Source organism: Pygoscelis adeliae, unplaced genomic scaffold (assembly GCF_000699105.1).
Source record: "Pygoscelis adeliae isolate BGI_AS28 unplaced genomic scaffold, ASM69910v1 Scaffold241, whole genome shotgun sequence".
Taxonomy (NCBI): Eukaryota; Metazoa; Chordata; class Aves; order Sphenisciformes; family Spheniscidae; genus Pygoscelis; species Pygoscelis adeliae.
The window spans coordinates 3,804,480-3,824,143 of record NW_008824056.1 but is presented as its reverse complement, the minus strand read 5'-3'; the positions used below and the strand labels follow the sequence as shown (position 1 = coordinate 3,824,143).

The following is a 19,664-nucleotide window of genomic DNA, read 5'->3' as shown; positions in this document are numbered from 1 at the left end:
GACTTCAAAATTGGCTAGGGACAGAGTCATAGAGCAGTCAAGTTCAACCTAGAACCCATCACTGCATGGGTAAGGCTAGAGGCTTTTTTGTCCCCCCTGCCGTGCATCACGTCATTTGTGTTCATGATCAATTTTATCTGCTCTTTTTGTCACCTAGTCACACACTCAGCTCTTTCCAAAAGGCCTTGTCCCTACTGCTCTGAATAATTCAGCACTGATAGCGAACACTGTCACCTCGCTAGCCTGTTCCCTCCATCAGTCGTGGGTCCCAGTGTGGATCCTGTAGGAGTTACGGCGATGTGGTACCATGAGGTCTAACTCCTGTGCTCTGGTAAAGAATCAGTCTAGCAGAGTGGCCTTCATGCAGCTGCTTGGTGCTTCTGGATCCTCATAACCACAGCCACCGTGATGGCTGCACTCCTCTGCTGATTTGTGGATTGCAGAGATGGGTTGCATGGAGTCGGCAGAAGGCATGCTTCCACTTTATAGAGGAGCTGTCCTTTCATGCTTGTTCTGGTTGCATTCTTGTTCAAGCTGCCCTTAAACCTTCATAATGAGAACATCCTCTTCTCATGAGAACGTGAGAACTTGCAGTGGCTCCACCAAGTGATATGCGGCTTGAAATGAGCATAGATATTCACCCCTCATTCCATATTGGGGTTCATCTGGAAACTGAATACTCCTCACTTGATGTTAATTGGTGGGTCAATTTAGGACCTTTTTGTCCAAATGCTACTTGAGGTGATGACTAAGCTTAAGGATTCTTTTTTTTTTTCTTTTCCCCAATTCTTAAAACACTGCTGTTATTTTGCTGCTGTGTAACCACTGCTGTTTGCTGGCGTGTGTTGGAGGGTTTGTATTAGCACCCAGCAATTTGTGATTTGTATGTGAGAATACCCTTTCGTACTTGAGCAGCATTTCACGTTCAAATGCTTGGTCCAGCATAAAGTATATTTATTCTATGTAAATAATATCAACGAGTTGTGCACAACCAGCAAACTTGATTCACCAAATTAACAAGATTGATTTGGTAAAATATATAAAAGTTTTGAACTTTCTCAGTTTGCAAATCATGTTGTCTTGGCAAAATACACAAAAGGAAAGTTGCATAAACCATTAAAAATGCTTAGTTCCTTCTGTATTCAAACTCTTACGCTATCATTTTTAACCCTCCCAGTATCATTAAGGCACTTTTTCTTGATCTCTGTAACTTGGGTGTCAAATTTCAAAGTTCATAGCTGCTTTACTGAACATAAGAATAATATTTACAAGTTGTTTGTTTTTGTTTTTTTTTTTTACCCTGAATATAACGAAGTTTCTGTAGTACTGAGTGCACATTTTAGCTTTTTATGGGAATGAATGCAGCTGCTTGATAAATAAATATGCAATGCAATTACTGGGTCAGGAATTGTTGACAGTGGTCACTGTCCCCAGAAATCTTTTTTGAACTGCAAAATGGAGGTCATCAGGGAAGATCATCATGCCAAATGTTATCTCTGATGTTACGAGAAATCTAGAGAAAGAGGAAGCACAATACAGAAAACACAGCAGTTGCGAATTGTGCCGAGTTGCGCTAAAGAATCTTCTTTTTAAGATTTTCTTTCTAACGTGGTAGGAATATTGGTAGTGGTCTGAAGTTGCAGTCCTGGCGATGCTGGTGTAATCCAGTCAGAAAGCAGCCCCCAGTTTGGACGTATGTCCCTGGCCACTGCAGTGCGAGCTGCCTGCCCCGCTCTCCGGAGCTCCCACTCTGAGCAGAGCACGCGGGTGGCCGCTGGCTGGAAACCATCAGGGCAGGCTGCTGTGGGTCTCCTTGGGGGGCTTAAAAGGGTGGACATGCTCACTTGTTCGTTAGGAGCCGGACCAGCGGAGGGAAATAAAAGCATGGCCTGTTAGCTGTGATTTGCAGGCGGTGGGATCCTGTCTCTTCATTCTCTGGGTTGCTCTCTGAAGGCACTCAGCTGGGCGTTCTGGAGGGGCGTTCTGGGGTGTCAGGGCTGGCAGGGGCAGGCAGGGGCTGTCCAAGGGAAAGCCGCTCTCCTCTGGTCGCCTGGGCATTTCTCAGCTGGTGTATGCTCAGGGCTGGTCTGCTCCCTTTCCGCATTTCCACAAAGGAGCCCGACCCGGCAGCCGGTGGGGTAGGTGCCGGCGTGGAGACGTTCAGGGTCCATGGTTGTAATTGCTGGTCTCCTTTAGAAGGCATTTTTTGCAGTGACTGTGGAGATATGTTGGTATGTTTCACTTCTTGCAAGTTTGCCAAGAGACTAAGATTTCATTATTTTTCTGTTCTTATTATAACATTTGTCAGAAGGCAATGTCTGTATTTTAATACTTAAGAGAATAAAAGTATGCAAAATACACTACATACTATTTCAGCCCTTTAAAATGGTGTATTGGGTGGTGGTAGTTCTTGTTTGTCATAGATGCATAGAATGTAGCGGAGGAAAATGGGATGAATAGTCAAATTAGGATGGCAGAAAAAATAAAATAGCATTCCTGTTGCAGGAAGTAGTAAGCGAGTAGCTGTGAGATATTATCGTATGTGGTGGTGCTCAGTGCACACTTCCTCTGGCATGGCTCAGAGAAAAGGGGGGTCGATAAGTGTGGCAGTAACTTGTAGAGGGTGTCGGTTCCTTGCTGCTGTGCCTTCCAGCTCTTGCTTTCAGGACCACTCACGTCTGGTGTGAGAAGAAGACAGAGGACTGTGTGAGCCATGTTTCTACTCAGGCTGCTCATCAGGGTGCCAGTGAGAGTAGCGTCCCCTGTGAAAGTGTCTGAGAAAGGCCATGTGTCCCGTGAAGGTCGCTGCTGCTGCGTCCCCATGAGTGGCAGGGGGTCCCGCCGACCCAGGTGAGCCTTGGTGATGCTGTAGGTATGTCCCGTCTGCAACTATGGTTAGTAAGGGGAAGAACGGAAGCGTAAACAACACTTTACTTCTTAACAGTACTTCTCACTTTTGATCCAAAAAAGCAAAATTCAGGATAGACTAGTGAGGAGATAGTAACTGGTGATGGAGGGAGGTATTTTTTTATGCTATGACATTTTATTTACAAACTCCTGACTTCCTGAACATGGGATGAATCAAACAAAAAGCTGGACTCAGACCTCTTCCGACTCAGAATGCCATCCTTTGGGGCTTTCTTAAGATCGCGTGCCAGTCCTGATGGTGCTGTCGAGCCTTGTGAGCTATCTGCCTTGTGTACTGTCTTTTTCCTCCTGCGGGCATCTCATCCCCAAGCCCTTCACAGTCACCTCTTCTGCCAGCATCCCCACTTAGCATCACTAATGCTTGTGCAGGGACTGTAGCCCTTCGAATGACCTGGTAGGCAGGGACCCCATGTCACCTAGTGGGATGGCAGCACCCTGACCACCATTGCATCCGTCTGGAGCCCTTTGCTTTGCACTGGGCAGCAGCAGGTCCTAGCCTGGATTGTCTTTTCTTCCTCATCTCTTAACTGAAGGGAGCAGTTGACTTGCTCAGTTTGGAAGAAATTTCCTATATCATCTAACCTTTAAAATGTTATTTTAACAAAAACCATGGAATAAAGCAGTGACATCTTTTGTGACATCTTTGTTGGGACTATATTTGCCCCGGCTGCCTGTATTCTTTTGGTTGGTTGTATAATTCCTGGGGGGTGTATGTGTCTGTGCAGATTTGACCTTCTTTGTATAACATAGCCAATATTCATAAATCCTTATGAATTAATTATTGTATCTGTGTTTCTCATTCCTTATATTTGCAAAAACAATTCCCAAGCTTGTCAGTTCAGTGCATTACAAACATTTCCTGCCAGTGATTGGGCTGAGGAGTCCCATTAACACCCTTCAGAAGTACGCAGTATTGTAGTAGAAAGTCTTGACTTTTTTTATGATTGTGAATGAATTCTCATTTCCAGTTGGATACAAAACATCTGTTTCTAAAACTGATGCAGATCTGAGTACTGAGCTTTTGTTCTGCTTGCTCCCCTCCTTCCTTCCTCTCCTCCCCATCTGCTCATCCTTAAGAAAAGAAAAAAATGTTGCAAGCTGACATTTTCAGGTAATGCAGTGATGAGGAAAATAAACATTTTTATCCCCATGTTAGGTCAAAGTAACATAGTGTACTGCACTGCCCCGGCAGGAGGCAGGGGTTGTGGGTGAATTAGGTGAGCGAGGGGGCGTGGGTAGCGCAGAGCCCCGTGAGCCCCACGCCTTCCAGCTGGACTCGCTTCTGCTTGGCCGCAGGGTGGTCCGGCCGCACCAACAGCCACGCGCTCAGCGTGTCGCCCTCCCGCGCATTGCTTCTGCTGAGTTCACAAACAAAGCTTAAGTAAAAAAATTACTGCTGTTAACTCGGCAGGAGAAAGTGTGCCACGTAAAATTGCACCAGTTAGTGCAGACAGCGTTTAGCATTGACAGCATTTTATAACAGATTTTCCTGACCAAAGTTATTACAGGCAATTAAATCATATGTGATGTTTTCTTGGCGTGTATGATTAATTTCTGGTGTTCTGAAGGACAAAGTGAGTGTAACAAGATTGTTTATTTCTTGTTAAAATAGCAGGCTCTTTGAAGGGCAGGGTAAGCTCGTTTGGTTGCAGCATGAGGATACCTCAAGGGTAGAATTTTATTTCTGTCTTGCAAAACCTACCAGTAATTGTTTAATTTCTTCTTATTGTCCAGGAGTCCCTATGCTACTTTCTAAATCTGAAATTTAACAGCCTAATTTTACTGATAAGTTAAATTTTTCATTCTATTTTTATTTCTGATCTTTAGACAAGGGTCTAAATTATTCTAAACCCACAACCTTTTAGCATTAAAAGATTAGAACCTATGAAGTATTTGTGCAAACCCTGATACTCACACTGAAACTGGGCAATGCTTTGAGCTGTTTGCATGTAGGATCATTTTCAGATCTAACCCAAATATTCCATTTTTTTAATTAGGCTTCAGAAAAACCCCACCGAGATAATTCCTATCTCCCATCGGTTATAGTATCTGAATTAAGGAGTAGTGGATGTAAGAGGAAAAGTTAGGACCAGGGTATTGGGAATGGTCAGTTTATGATTTGATATTAGAGGATTAAACAGACCAGCTTTTAGAAGCAACTGTCCTATCAAATTTGTAATTGTTCTGGTATGAGTATGTCAATAAAACATTTTAATTATTAGTAGTTTTATTGTCCCAAAACTGGGTATTTAAAAGAAGTAAAATGTGGCTCAAATAAAGAAATTGTTCCCTTTAATATTCTATTTTAATAGTAAAATTTGTTATTTAAATATTTGATTTTTAATTCTATTTTCTGATGTTTTAAACTATGAGTTTTACATAGTCATGTTTCCTCAGTCATAAATTAAAACAAAAGTAGCTGCTTACGAAAAACATCTTTTGCTAAGATACACAATACAGAGCAATCCTTGCCTGTAGATCAGCAGTCTTTGGTGGCGTAGCTTGAGGCTGTTCTATGTGTGGGACTAATAGGTGTGGGAGTTTGTCTGCCTTGATTTTCTGTATTTATTTACCATTATGACTGCTCATTTGTGTTCTAATTAATTTGTTTGTGGTTTGCATAATGCGTGGATGACTTCCTGTTCACCTTATTTGTCAATTAAGAAAACCCCAACCTGTAGTGGTAGTTATTTAAAAACTAAAAGAGAACGTTTGAGAGCATTGGTAATGTACAGAAACATGTAATGAAAAGGCAGAGTCTTTCACCTGGAAGGAAGTATAAAATTGCACGTGTGGTCCCTCTTCAGCTATGAAACAGATTTACAGAATAAGCCCTTTACAACTGCCTTATAGTATAAAACACCATAAAAACTGTGTAAGCTGCAGCAGATTCTGTTACTTACTGGCTGGAGTGCAGTCTTCTGTCTGCTCTGCTTTACCCATTAGCTGCTCCTTTGCAGCTGGATAGGCTTCAGTTCTTTAAGCAAATGCTTTGCAGTATTATTTTCATTATCTGCTTCGGTAGTGATAGTGGTTCATAGTGTGCTGTATCTCTGCAAGCAGAAAGTTGAAGAGCTGGTGAGTTGTGCCTTGCCGCTTGGCCAAATGTGGTTGAGATCTCAAGTGCTGCAGATGGTCAGTGCTATTTTTGTGCACTTACATGTGCTTCCATGAAGATCAGCGTTGAACTGGTTTCAAGAAAGACACATTTGTGCAGTTGGCAAAGCAGTAAGCGATCTTAAGTTAAGGGCTGGTGTGTTCTTTTCTTAAACTGTTCCCAGGCCTAGCTGCGACCTTTTCTGTAAAGCTTACTACCCTGATAGCTTCTGCTTTTGTTAATGGGAGTGTTCTGAACTGGAGCGCACAGGGTTACGTCGTGGTTGCTCAGGGCGTGCTCAAAGGCTGAGAGATGTATTCTTGGGATAAGTGATGAATCTTTGGAGTATGGCTTTTTTCTTTTTCTTCTTTTTTTTTTCCCCTCTTTTATTTTCTTTCAACCTTAATCACCTGCCTGTCTTCCTCCCTTCCTGTTCTTCCCATATGTTTACTGGGAGGCTTTGAAATCAAGCACAAAATTAGTGGAAATGTATGGTAATGGAAAAGCTAGTATCTTTTCTATGAATCTGGGAAAGTAGTATATTCTGAGAGACATCTGAGGTTTAAAGAGAGAAATTGAGGTTTATATGTTTATTTTTAAAAAAGTGAAATATGTAAGTTGTGTACATTAGTGTTAATAAACATTTAGTACCTGACGAGCTCTGCTTTACGGTGCGTAACTCAAACCCTCCACTAAATACCCAATTTCCTCATGGACTTTCCTTCTGGAGTGTTTATTACCTTACAAGAAGGGGCCCAAAGGCATGGACAAATGAACGTACCTTCTGCTAATGCATTGCTGCCGTGTACGCATCCTTTACTCAGAGCCAGTGTGTGTTAACCTGAACCTGTAGTCTCTTCCTTCCCCCAAATTTCATTGAATCTTTCTCGATGAAATAAGGGGGTATCTTCAGAGACAAAACTGTCGTTAACATTATTGTGAGTACTCTTGCCCCTCTCTCATTTCTGAGACTCCCAGATCAAAGCCATAATGGTCAATTATTCATTGCTTTTGGGTGATGAGTTTGGATGTTCGTTTCATTGACAGTTTTTAACCTGCCTTATGTTCTGTTTCTGTGGCAGTGTGAGCATTCAGCTTTTCTGAGAATCTGAATCTGAGCTCTTTGGGTCTGGTAGGCAGGAGCTGTGATGTCGAAATTTGGTTTCAGTTACTTTCTTGGGTGTCAGAGGCAGGGGTACACTCTGGGCCCCACTCAGCTGCCTGGCACCGGGCTCCTTCCTCCTTGGGCAGTCTCCTTGAGCTGCAGCAGCTCCTGCGGGGGTCTTGTTGCTAACAGCCTGCTTCGCTGGCACTGCTTCTGTGGTCCCCATTGCACTACATCTGCCCCGTGGGCTGGTGGGCTGTAGCTTTAGGATTCATGTCCCATGGACTTTGTGTGTCACACCTCGTACTGTCAGGCTTCAGTTTCAAGCAAATTGAAGGAAAACTATCTGTCCTAAAGAGTCATAGCTCTTCACATGCCTCAGCAGCAGAGAGGGTTAAACTTGTAGCTTAGGAAGATGTGGTGAGTGCCAGAAGTTGCAAGTTTTAACCCTCCTCATGAGGGACCATCACCCAGTGCCCTGGGAAGGCTTAGAGGAGCACTTGCATGTCCCTTTACTCTTTTCCCCCTGCCCTGCACCCATGTCACTAGTGTAACCTGCCCAGTGTGACCTGCCCCGCTTTGTTCCCAGTGCCAGCTGCTCCCCTGCGTGTGTGTGCACGTCCAGTGTCCTCGTGTGCCTACACCCAACTCGGGCCCTTTCCTCTCTCTCCTGGGGGAGGCTTGATGAAGACCACCACAGGCATGGGCTGGGAGCAGCCAGGAGGAGCCGTGTTGCTTTGAGCACTTTGCCAGACTGGAGGGGGTGGGGGTTTGCCAGCGATGGTGGGGGGCCGTTGAACTGCTGTTGCTGGGACGTGCTCCCTTACTGAGGCTCAATGCATCGGTGAGGGTTTCAGGCAGGGCAGGGAGCCCCAGAGAAGCCTATTCCTTCTCCTGTTCGTCATGGGGTATTATTTTAACTGAAGCATGTTTTAGAAAAGTATGGATTCTGTTTTCATTCTCATTCCCGTTCCGAATGTGGAAATCAGCTAGAGAGGAATCATGCCTGTGAGACATAAGTTAGTGGCAGCACAAGCTATTTCTTCTTTACAGCTGGTCTGTGGTCCCATGGCAGCGGACCTGGGCTTTGTGCAGGCTTGGAGGTAGCCCAGGCTGTTGGCTGTGCGACAGGAACGCGGCTCCGTGGGGGGAAGTGCTGCCGTTCCCAGCCTGCGCTCAGGCGGGCGTCCTGCTCCGCTCCTGCTGGGGCGTGGGTGCCACCATCTCCTCGAGACTGCGCTGCCAGAAGCTGGTGTTGAGGGCTGCCCATGTCAGTGCATCTCCTGGCTGCTCTGAGCCACGAGGCCTGTTGCCTGGGAAGCCCGACTGGAGCCTGCTGCTCTGGGCTGGGCTGCGGAGCAAGGAGGCTTGTCCAAGGGCAAGCCTGCCGCATTTGCCTCTTCTCTGGCTGACCTTCTGCAGCCAGGGGGGGACCAAGCAGGATGATGCACAAGGCTTTTCAGGTGCTCCCCAGAAGGCATGCAGTCAGCTAAACTTTTCATCTCTTTCCATCTACCCTATTGTCATTTTTTGAAACAAGGATGAGAGGAATGGGTCAGATAAGGCTTTGGCTGACCACAAGTGCTTTAAAAAACCTCTGGCCCTCTGAGATAGAGTTTGTAATTCATTCTAAAAACCACCCCCCCCCCAAAAACAGCAGCAGAAGCCTCAATATCCCTTTTGGGACCAAGGTCAACTTTCAGAGTGTGACCCACAACAAACTTTTTCCAATAGCTTTCTCATCTAAGCCTAAAATTAAAATAAGCAATGTTCCATTTGTGTCCAGATGAAATCCTTGCAGAAGAGGAAGAAAAGTGCAGTCTGCCAAGACAAGTGAGTTTGAAAGTGAAATATAACATAAAGGATAAGAGGAACTTCTTGGCAAAGCAAAATTGTCCACCAACCTCAATTAAATCTCTCCCTCCCAAGGGCCGTTCTCACTTTATGTGCAGCACCCCAAACTTTCTGTTGAAGGAGGCCATCGTTCAAAGACCTAGCAAAAGGGAAAATTTGAGCAGTGAGAAAATAGCTTAAACATTCAAAAGTTATTCCCATTGTTTCAAGCGATGGACTATTTAGCAAAGAGCTGAATAACCTTTTTTGCTGATTCATCAGAAAATCAGGACTTGAGCCTGCAGCCAACAATTTGTATCAGACTACCAAACTTTGTGCGACAGAAATAGTCTTTCCTACAGGCTAACACGGCAAACTTGTCACTGAAGGACTGGGCTCTGGTAGAGTAAAATGCCACGCAACAAGAGTAAGATTCTTGTTTGAAGACTGAGTGCCTCAAAGCAAACTGGCAGTGAAGTCCAGAGCACAGGCCAGGCTGGTAGCCAGCTTCTCCAGGTTTCTTTCAGCTTTAATTACCAATGCAGAATGAATAGCTTTTTTCTGCTTTCTTCTCCACACCCTCCTGCCCAGCTGTTTTCCAAAGGCACCAGCACACAGGCTGCTTTCCCCAGTCCCCTGTGAACTGCAGTAACAGAAGCAGGGCTTTTACCCTCTGTTTCTGCTTGCAAAGAAGCTGAGGAGGCGGTTACAAAGCAGATCTAAGCAGACATCAGGATTTCCAAGGGAGACTGTGAGTCTTCTATTGCAACAGACTTGTTGCAAAGGGGTCGAAGGTGTTAAGCTGCAGCAGTCCCTGCTGCTGCAGTTATGCTACAGTTTGTTTCATAGTGCTTCCTCCCTGCTTTGCCTGTTGTTTAGTACGTTATTTCTATCCCCAAATTTTTTATTTTTCAGTTTTCCCCAAAGTGGCCCAAAGCCACCTATATGCTTTCCATCGGCAGCAGAGGTGACCGTGCACCGTGTTGGACCTGAAGGTAGTGATACGGTGTGGAAGTGGGACTCCTGCCAGAAGAATTGCTTGGTTTTCTGGAGATGGCTCTTACACTTCAGCATGTCCAGGGCTCATTAATGTTACTTGTGTATGTGTGAGAACAGAAGTCTCTTCTGCCTCATCTGCATTACCAGTGTTAAAGCATCTCAGGCTTACTCCAGGTGTGCTCAGTTCATGCCAGGAGGTGTAGATATGCAGAGCCATGCCCTGCTCCTAAGTACAGAAAGCTTGACCTAGATCTAGGTCTTCTTTACAGCGCAGAGCAATTTCTCTTTCATGTTTTTCTGAAGCATAGTGTTCCTTCTTGGGCTGGTTAGCTGATTTACAGTCCAATCATAGGCCTCCATCCCTGAATGACTCAGTAATTTGTTATTTTTAGATCTATAAAGTAGACTTCTCCTAGCTAACTAAGGTGGATGTGAGCACAGGCAAGTGATCTGTAGTGCTTATGCTGACCTTGCAGTACTCTTGCCTCAGGGAAGGCAGGGCTCAGACCCAACCGTCCCGTCCTGATGCAGGTGAGCTCCCTGGTTCTGCAGAGCAGGAACTGCCCTTTTCCTCTGCATGGTCCCATCCCGGCTTTGGTTTTCTGCGCAGTCTCACTGCTCTGGTTAGAGGGAGAAGTGCATCATGCTTACATCTTCATCTGAGTATGAAAGAGAAGATCTCAGTTTTCTCTGGGATGCCATTGCTGCATAAGCACTCCTCAAGGTAATAACCAAGTGACCATTAGGAAACAGATACATTTGAGTTCTGTACATAGTTGTGTATTGTCTTTCCTTTTTGATGGAAACAGCTATGGAAACTTCAGTTGTGGGATTCTGTTGTCCTTTTATTATAAATAAGAACAGTAAACTTCCTCCATGCTTTGCCTGCAAATTTCCTTTTTTAGAGTTGTAAAATCCACAGACCCAGACTCTGTGCTCTGCAGCGTCTTAATTGGAAAGTCCACGAAATTATCTGTTGGCACTCAGAGTTGTTGTGCATTAAATATCTTGCGCCATCAGGGGATTCGTCTGTTAGGTTTACACTTTAATTTTCTTTACTAACCGGAGGTTTCCTGGAAATGTCACATCTGGCAATCATCTCAGCAGTGCAGTGTCATCTTCCCCACCATCTGCCCTAACATGCTGATTAACTGATCCTGTAAGCCTCTGAGTTTGCACAGAATTGAAATGACCAGTGCTGCGGCGGTGCGTCTTGCTCTTCTGAAAAAGGTGTTCCTTCATGGAGAAACCTCCCGATTTTTATGCGTGGTAGACTGTTAAGTCTCTGGCTCTGTGGCAGGTAGGAGCGTAGGTACACGTGAAATTCCTGCAGTCACATAAAGACCAGGCTCTGGGACTGTGAGGCTGTAAATGGGAACTGCTTAAAAGATTTGCCAATTCTGCATGTACTAAAGCAGTAAGTCTTATGCAGTTGTCATCTCCAGTTACGAATGTTGTCATCAGTCACAAAGTATTCATCTGTCAGTGGGACAGAACTCGTGTTTTAGATACTTTTGGCTCTTAATGAAAACACATGGACAGAGTGTGACCATAGTACACACTGACGCCAGGGCAGGCAGAACTGAAGCAGAGAGCTGGAGTTGATCTCCAGTATGAAGCAAATTGTAGGACAGTTTTGATTGCATGCTTGTTGCGTGTTTGGGTTTTGATTGCATGTTTATTATTCCCTATTTGAAAGGCTCGATTTGAATTGAGAGTCTGACTTGAAAAATTCCAGCTTGCTTAAAAGGGGTTCTCAGTGCTTTCTAACACTCAGTTCCTTTCCTGGGGTCTCATATCAGATCATGAGTTGCTCTCGTGCAGCCTAGAAATGGGGCTTTGATGTTGTAAAGTAGATATATCACTTAGTTTGGATCATAGTTGTTTGGATATCCTTTCCCATCCCTCCTCCTGCTGCTGCCCCCCCCAAAAAACACCCAGAGAATGCTTTGAAACAGGAAGTGAAGCATCTTGTTCTTGTCAACCCTGGTAACATTAAAAGAAAGCTGTCTTGTGTAATGTGCATATGGCAGGGCTGGCTGTTACTTCGCAGCTGAGTGTAAAGATACATCGAACAACACGTGCATTGCAAATTACTGCTGCCTGTCCTTACTTTTCAACTTTGTGTAATGGACTTCTGGAAGTAAGCACTTCTGGGTTTGATGTTGGGTGAGTGAATGTTTAACGAACTGTGTTTTGTACTAACTTTGTTTCTCTGAAGAAAACAATACTAGTACCATATTTATGACTACTGTAGAATATCATGTAAATCATTTATACTGAGTAATTCAGAATAACAATGTAAGCAGATAGATGCTGCAGTTGATTTCCACCGGTTGCATTAATGGGGGTCCAGGTTTGCTTTAGGAAGGCTGATTGGCTTTTTAGTGACACAGTGAAGACTAGAGCCCGATACTCCAAGGAACATTGCACGCCTGTTCTCTGCATGGGCAGGCTTCATGTTAATCCCTAGTTGCTGTTCCTAGTCCTGTGACTTTTCAGAGCAATACGCACTGGAACTTCATGAGATGTTCTTAGAAAAATTTTTGTTTGGCTCTACCAGAATGAGAGTATGGAAAAGTTGTTAAACACAGCCTGCCTTTGAACAGAATCTTAAATTCATTCTTTCTAGAGGGGAAGTTTTTTTAGGTTGAAGTCAAAAGTTGCTATTTAGTTTTTGCAAAGTCAAGGGTTGTTTTATGTGCTTTGCAAAATATTTCTGGGGAGTTGAACCCAAAGTATTTTAAAATAAATTGAGTGGGATCTTTGGATGGGCAGTGTGACCCTGCTGCTCAGGCTTGCAGTTTAATGCTGTAACTCATTTTATTGCCCAGAAGGAAATAAAGATAACCGTGTTTGCCTTTAATAGTGCGTGAAGAACAGAATTTTGTATGTGTGTTTAATGTATTGACGTAAAGGAGGAAAAGCTTAAAAACATCCCTCAAAATGCACCTTTTCATGTTAAATGTTCAAAGCTGTTCCAGTGGCTTTAAATAGCCATCCTGCGTTCAGTCTGGTTAGTGACATCTCCTTTCTCTCTCTCGCTTCACTTTTATCTGTTGTATTATTTTTCCATTTTGTTTATTCTTTGGGGCTTCTGATGACTATCATTGTATTTGAAATGCAATACAAACTAAACAAAACACTTCACATATTATCAAGTTTGTTACTTAATTTGAACAGAGTGTTTCCACTGTTTAGTTCTAGCAGACTATTGGCAGTGGAGTTTATCAAAAGGCTATGGGTGTGAGTAGTTTTATAGAGATGTAGTGGTAAAACAGACATATATGTTTAATATGCTCACATGCTCTTTTTGTCCAAAATCTAGTCTCTTGATTATTTAAAACTTGATCATATTCTGATAGAAACATAAAATTGCTGAACTAACTCAAACCAATATACTAATTAACTGAGAAATTGTTTTTTAGCGTGGTCAGGAGTCATTGCTTAGGAAGAAAATAATAAAAAGGAAGGCAGATAGAGTGGTGCCCACTCTGGTGGTGCTCTCACTGCAAAGCACTCGCTGGTTTATAGACATCCAGAGCTCCAGGCTGTGCACGGAACCAGGATGTTTTATTGCCCTGATATATCCAGGATCTTGTTTACATATATGTTTTTTGCAAAGCTTGTTACCTTCTTCAACAGGAAAGGGGAAGACACAAAATGAAACATGTAAGCCCCTGTGAACAAGCCAGTCCTAATATGTATACCTTAAAAATGGCTTATAATGGAAGTAGTTACCAAGACTTCAGTTGGGGGTAGAATTTTAATTTCAAGCAATACACAATGCAGATATAAACCCAAGTTAAGAGAATGCTCTTTCCCATTTAGCTGATCCTAGGAAAGGACATACCTGGTGTGCTTAGAGCAGCTGCTTCTCTCCTGTGGATCAGGCTGGAGTGGGAGCAGCAGTGGGCCTTGGTGCTGCTCCCGTGCAGAGAAGCTTCAGCGAGCTCTAGCCACAGCAGTTTTTGAGCAGTAGAAGCAGAACACCACTTGCTGGGGGACCAGAAGTGAAGTGTCACTGGTCTTCCTCTCTGAAGATCACGAGTAGCCAGTGTATATTGGAACAGAATATCAACTCTAAGCAGGCAGAGTCATCTCGAACACCAGTTGAAGTGCTAAGATGTGTGGATGCTACGTGGTTTCTCTCTGAAAAGTTGCGTGGGTCTCATGAAGCAGTGGACAGTTCAAGCTTCATAGCCATTGGTATGAAATTGTTTTAAAAATGGTAATATGCTGAAACGTAACAGGATCCAAGGGTGAGCAACTTTGGGAATGACTTTTTCATACTTTATATTTTGAAATTATGTCATTGTAGGATTGCCTAATGGCATAGCTGTACTTTTTGGTTTGAAATGTCATTCTTGGTTAAAACTTGTTAGAATTGTTAAACTAGATCTAAGTATGTCAGTCACAATGCTGCCTCCAGTAAAAGATTCAAGTGTGCAGCTCTCCATGAGTATGTGAAGTCCCAAAAGAAAGAGGAATGTTTTCAAGTATAAGCTGTCATTCTGCGATGGATTAAACGTTGCAGCACAGATAATTTTTTTGCGTGCTTCAGAGAGAAGTAAGCAGTTGTCCGGGGCAGAGGATTAAGAGCTTAAAGGGCGGGTAGGATGTCTCAGCTCTGTGTACAGTTTCACCCCGTTGGAATGACTCTAGACAGCAGGGCAAACTGAAGGGTCACTTTGTTATGCAAACATGGATATTTTTCCAAAATGTCAGCCAAATTTAATATTTAAGGATCTAAAGATACAGCTGCTATTTCCAAAGGGTTAGAAAGCAAGCAGTGAGCATGATTGCCAGAAGACCCCTGTTGTATATCATATACTTTTGGTGGCTTAAGAACAAACTGATAATGTGTTTTACCTTTAGCCATACAAGTCTTTTTCTTCCCCCAAAATCCATAATTCACTTCTACTGGTCTAGGCATCGTTTTATCAAGAAAATCATTTGCACTTTTTGTCTGAGCACAGTGCCTGTGAAAGGAAACCTTTTTTATGGTCCTACTGATGGACTTCCGTATCAAAACCGGAGAATACAGATTCATAGACAGAGATGGGAGAAAACTGACAGTGTATCAGAGCATATCTGATGACTGAAAAGGGGTGGTGGTGGTGATTTGGTTCTTCATGTGTCTGATGACAAGTGCAAGCTGGGTGGCAGCTCTGAAGCCTTTGATAACAGGAATGTCGTTGACAGGTTCAGACTTGTTTTTTTCTAAATGAAGGATCTTGCGCCACCAAACCATTGCCATATATAAGCAATATCTCTGACTACTAACCTTCTTATAGGTCTGTGCCCCATTATCAAAACCTTCTAATGAAGTAGTCAGTACTTCCAACCCTACTAAATGTGAAAACACATAGACTGTATTATATCTGTGGCCAAGCTCTGTGAATTGATAAAAGCAGCTCTGTGAATTGATAAAAGCAGGATGAACAAGATAAATATTTTTATAGAATAATCCCACTAGAAGGCATGCTAATTGCAAAAGTATTGGAGGACTTCTGGATTTTGTTTTTTACCCTATCAAAGCTGCCGGCAAATATTTCTGCCTAGTTTTGTTTTGCTGACAGGTAGATGTCTATGCGTGATTGTTGAATGGCCTTCAGAAGCCTTACAAGGATCTGTCTGAAACTTAGGCATCAGGTCTTTGGCCATATTCAGATGGCACCACTGTCGCTCACAATGCAAACATTTTGCCTTACAGGGTGGCACAGGGTCCACTGGGGAGAGCTGAGGAGTGGGGCTGACACACATTTGAATAAGCCCAATCACGGTTGTGCTAGTTACGCAATTATGATTGCTTAATTCATGAGATTCTGGTGTGCGTCAATACAAAGATACATTTTTAGAACTTTTGGGGTTCTAGTTTCCTTTTTTAAGATGCCTAGGAAGCTGCCGTGGTGGAAAGCCACAGTAAAGGTTATTGCTAGAGAAACCTCAAAAGTAAAGGGCATAATATACGTAGTGACAAAAATTTTGCACAGGCAGCAGTCTGGAGCTGTCTCTAAGTACACTTCTTCCACAGTAACCCCATGGTGTGGAGAGTTCTGACTGGGCTACTCAACTGCAATGTAATGCAAAGCTTCCTAAATGAAAAAAATCACAAACGTACATGAATTGTGTGCTCCTTGCATTCTTGGGTCTGATCTGCTGTTGTGCCTCTACCTGGAAAACCATTTTTCACGTATAGCATCCTATAAAAAATGGGAGTCTCATACTGCACAACCAAAATGTACCTATGTTTCTGTCCTGATCTGGTTCTCCGAAATGACAGCAATAGATCAGGGCCTGAGACTTTTCCTACAAACCTTATTGTACTTTTTTCTTTCAAGAAGAACTTTTAAGGACCAAAATTCCATGTCAAATCCAGACAAATTAAATATAGTCATCTGGTATTTGGGGACTAGGATGTTGTTTTATAATTTATTTGTAGCCCTGGGAAAATATTTCACAAACAGTGTCTTCAAAGAACTGTTGTATATGTAAGTGCATATAAAAACTAGTGATAAAGGATTATCACAGATACGTCCTGTCAAGATAAAGTAAACTTATTTTGGGGTTGATTTTACAGTGAAGTGTTAAATGCATCCAAGTTGTCAGGCTTCAGAGCAGAGTCTTGTCCTGGCTGGCTTGTGTGCTGGGAGTGCGCGGCTGCATCTTCCCTTCCTGGCACGGGATTTCATATGGATGCCCCACTGATCCCTTGTGGGACCACACTTTCCAGAAACTACTGGTTGCTTTATCTCTTTGGTCCCCTGGAAAGGGTATCTTTAGGCCATTCTTTGAAGGGTATTGCCCCGGGTGCAGTTGCTTTGGGTAATAGATTTTTTTGGTATAAAATTCTTACTAGAGAACAGCAGTACTGTTTCTCCTAGGAGGAAATCCTATGTAAATGCAGACTTCAGTTAAAAAATAAATGGGTAGTGAGAAAGCATAGTATGTGTGCATGTGCATCCTGTAAGGAGGGTATGCAGCATGCTAGAAGAGATGTAGGTAGCCATCTGGTCATGTTTTCAGCCATCACTGAGCTTCACCACTTGGTGTGCAGGCTCCACCATTGTGCGAGGTGAGAATCCTGTATGCCTGGTCTGCAGTCTCCTCACCTGTCCTCTGCGTCCCTGGTTAGGGACAAACAGGGATGTTTCCACTGAAGTAGCTCTTTGGGCTTTGCTGGAGTTGGGTAGGAAGTCCACCGTCCACCTGGAAAAAGGTTGCGATTCTGGGAGGGGAAGCTTTCTTGCTCTGTATGTATATGATGAATCCTATAGAGTGTGTATGTGTACATATGTATAGAAATACTCTGCTATACTATGTATTTAAAATACTGTCTGGTAGTCAGGATATTTGAATTTAATCTTAGGAGGTGTGTGCTTGTTCTGTGATCTGCTTGTGATAGGAGTTAGCTCAGCGAAGTGTGTGTGGGACAGAGTCAGTTGTCTGTTGTTTATGGTAAGGAGGAGCTGGAGCACTGCTGAGAATGGAAGAACCTGGATGAAACCAGGCATCAGGGAGCCTGGTGGAAACGCATAGCTTGGTTGTGGTTGAGCAGCCTTAAGTCTAGGAGGCTTATGAGCATCAGTTCCAACGGCGCAAGCGGTGACAGTTTCTGAGCAGTAGTGGGCATTGAAGACGGGAAGAGCCATCTTCATCTGTAGCACAGTTATTCTGCAAATAACCTATCCTCTAGTAATGGGCTTGACTGTAGTTCCATCTGGTAAGGGATGTAATCGTTAACAGTTTGACTGCAGAGTCTAGCATCTCTCTCCAGGCAGGTTAGGGGTTGGGGTTAGGGTTAGACCTAGGTTAGACCAAGGTCTGCATGCCTTCTTGCAAGACAAAAGATGGTTTTGGGTAAATCAAGATAGGCTTTATAGTACGCAGAAAAATTCAGCTCAAAAGATTAATACTGGAGAAGGCTATAAGACAGTAAAAATATGATACCTATCTATCTTGCCCATGGAGCACATCAGGGAATGTGCAGTAGCGTGAGCCACCTGCCTTAGCCTTGCAGTGGGTTAATGTGCATGTGGAGGGGAGGGCACAAAGCGGGGTGGGAAAAAGTTGCAGCCTCATAAATAAATGATCTTGTTACTGGAAGATTTTGTGTAGCAATCTCCCTTAGTGGAAAAGACAAGCTGTGTGTACCTGCTTGTTCCTGTAGCCGTGTGGGTGTTGCAAAGGTGTTAAAAGGGGAATAGCTGCAAAGCAGAGACTGGGGTGGTGGTGGGGGTGTGTGTGTATGAACTTAACACGGTAATTATCTAGCACAATTTAACAAGCCATAAACCCTCCTGTGATTTACTGTTACTTGAGTTGTAAAAGGGAAACCCGAAGCACTCGTTCTTGGCTTTCTTTAACCATGTAAGACCTAATAAGAGAGTCTTTGGTTATTAATGTCTGTGCGTACATAACTGATCTTGCAGTCCTAAGTATTACCATTTCACAAAACGAACCCAGTATGCTGTTCCATTTAATTTGGTGCTTAAGAGAATTTAAACTATGCAACCCAGTCCCAGAAATGGTTCTCTTAATATGGTTTTGTATGTGCATAGACCCCTAAGAGTACAAAATGGCAAATTTGATCCCAGAACTGTGTATTTGAGATAGAAAACATAGTTTTCTACAGAGCTGATTGGAAAACAGGGTTTATTCTGTGGTATTTTAGCCATTTAAAATATTTTTTTTAAAGTAGGATAAATATCCAAAATATCCTGTCTTCCTTTCCAGAAATAGCCCCTCCTGAACAATATAAGTAGTTTTATAATACTTGCATTAATTCAAATATTATAATACTTGCACTTCAACTTTTTCATTATGCATAAAACAATCGAAAACTAAACTAACAGTGTTTAAAAAAAAAAAGAAAAACAACCCTTGTTTCAGTAGAAAACTTCATCAAAGGTGTTCTCATGCAGTATTTTATCTTATTTGAATGCTGCATTTTCAGGATTTTCTTCTCAAGCCATTTTTTTCTATGTTAAAAGGAAATTCCTTATATGAATAAGGCGCTTGATGATGGACTATTGCCATCTTCTGTTTGTTCAATTGCACTACATATGCTTAAGATACATATAAAAATTAATTGCTCAAAACACCCGTCAGCTCCTTACAATCTACACTTTTTTAAGTTGGCTGTTTATTTTTTGTATGAGCAGCTTTTACTCTAAACAAATCTGATTTAATCCCTGGTGAAGTACAGGACAAAATGATTCATGTAAACGTTGTTCCGTTTACAGCACTAAATACAAACACATCCTTGTAGCCTTGAGTGGCCAAATATATCCTCCCTGCTGATTTCTTGAGTCATGCTGAGGATGTCTGGGGAGGTTGCAGAGCAAAGGGAGGAGGTGTCGGGGCTGTGCAGTGCCACGTACGTGCCTGGGGCCGCCCGTGCTCTGCTCGGTGGGTGAACCGCGTGCCCAGGCTGTTCTTTAATCTCCGCTGGCTAAAGGCGACTGAATTCATGCTCCTGGGGGACAGTTCCCTGCCTCCCCGCCCTTCTGCAAATCCTTCTCCCAGCCCCTGGGGAGCTTGTCCCTGGGGAGCCTCTGCCTACCCTGTCCCTGTCTTCTTGGCTGGGCCCCTGGCCGAGCTGCTCTGAGCTCCCCGGGGAGTGTGGGAGGCACCGGGGGCACGTGCCTGCACCATTCAGTTGGAGATGGCCTTCTTCATAGAGTGCACTGTCAAAGG

General features: G+C 43.4%; 2 protein-coding genes across 2 annotated transcripts in view; one reads left to right on the top strand and one right to left on the bottom strand.

Annotated features, from left to right (window-relative positions):
• The window catches only part of P2RY14 (purinergic receptor P2Y, G-protein coupled, 14), a 9,451-nt gene extending 3,422 nt beyond the window's left edge, over window positions 1–6,029 (bottom strand). The window contains exon 1 of the mRNA XM_009333963.1: window positions 5,832–6,029. The gene's annotated coding sequence lies outside the window, so the exon portion shown is untranslated. The remainder of the gene's footprint in view (window positions 1–5,831) is intronic.
• The window catches only part of MED12L (mediator complex subunit 12-like), a 148,172-nt gene that overhangs the window by 43,271 nt on the left and 85,237 nt on the right, over window positions 1–19,664 (top strand). The window lies entirely within an intron of this gene.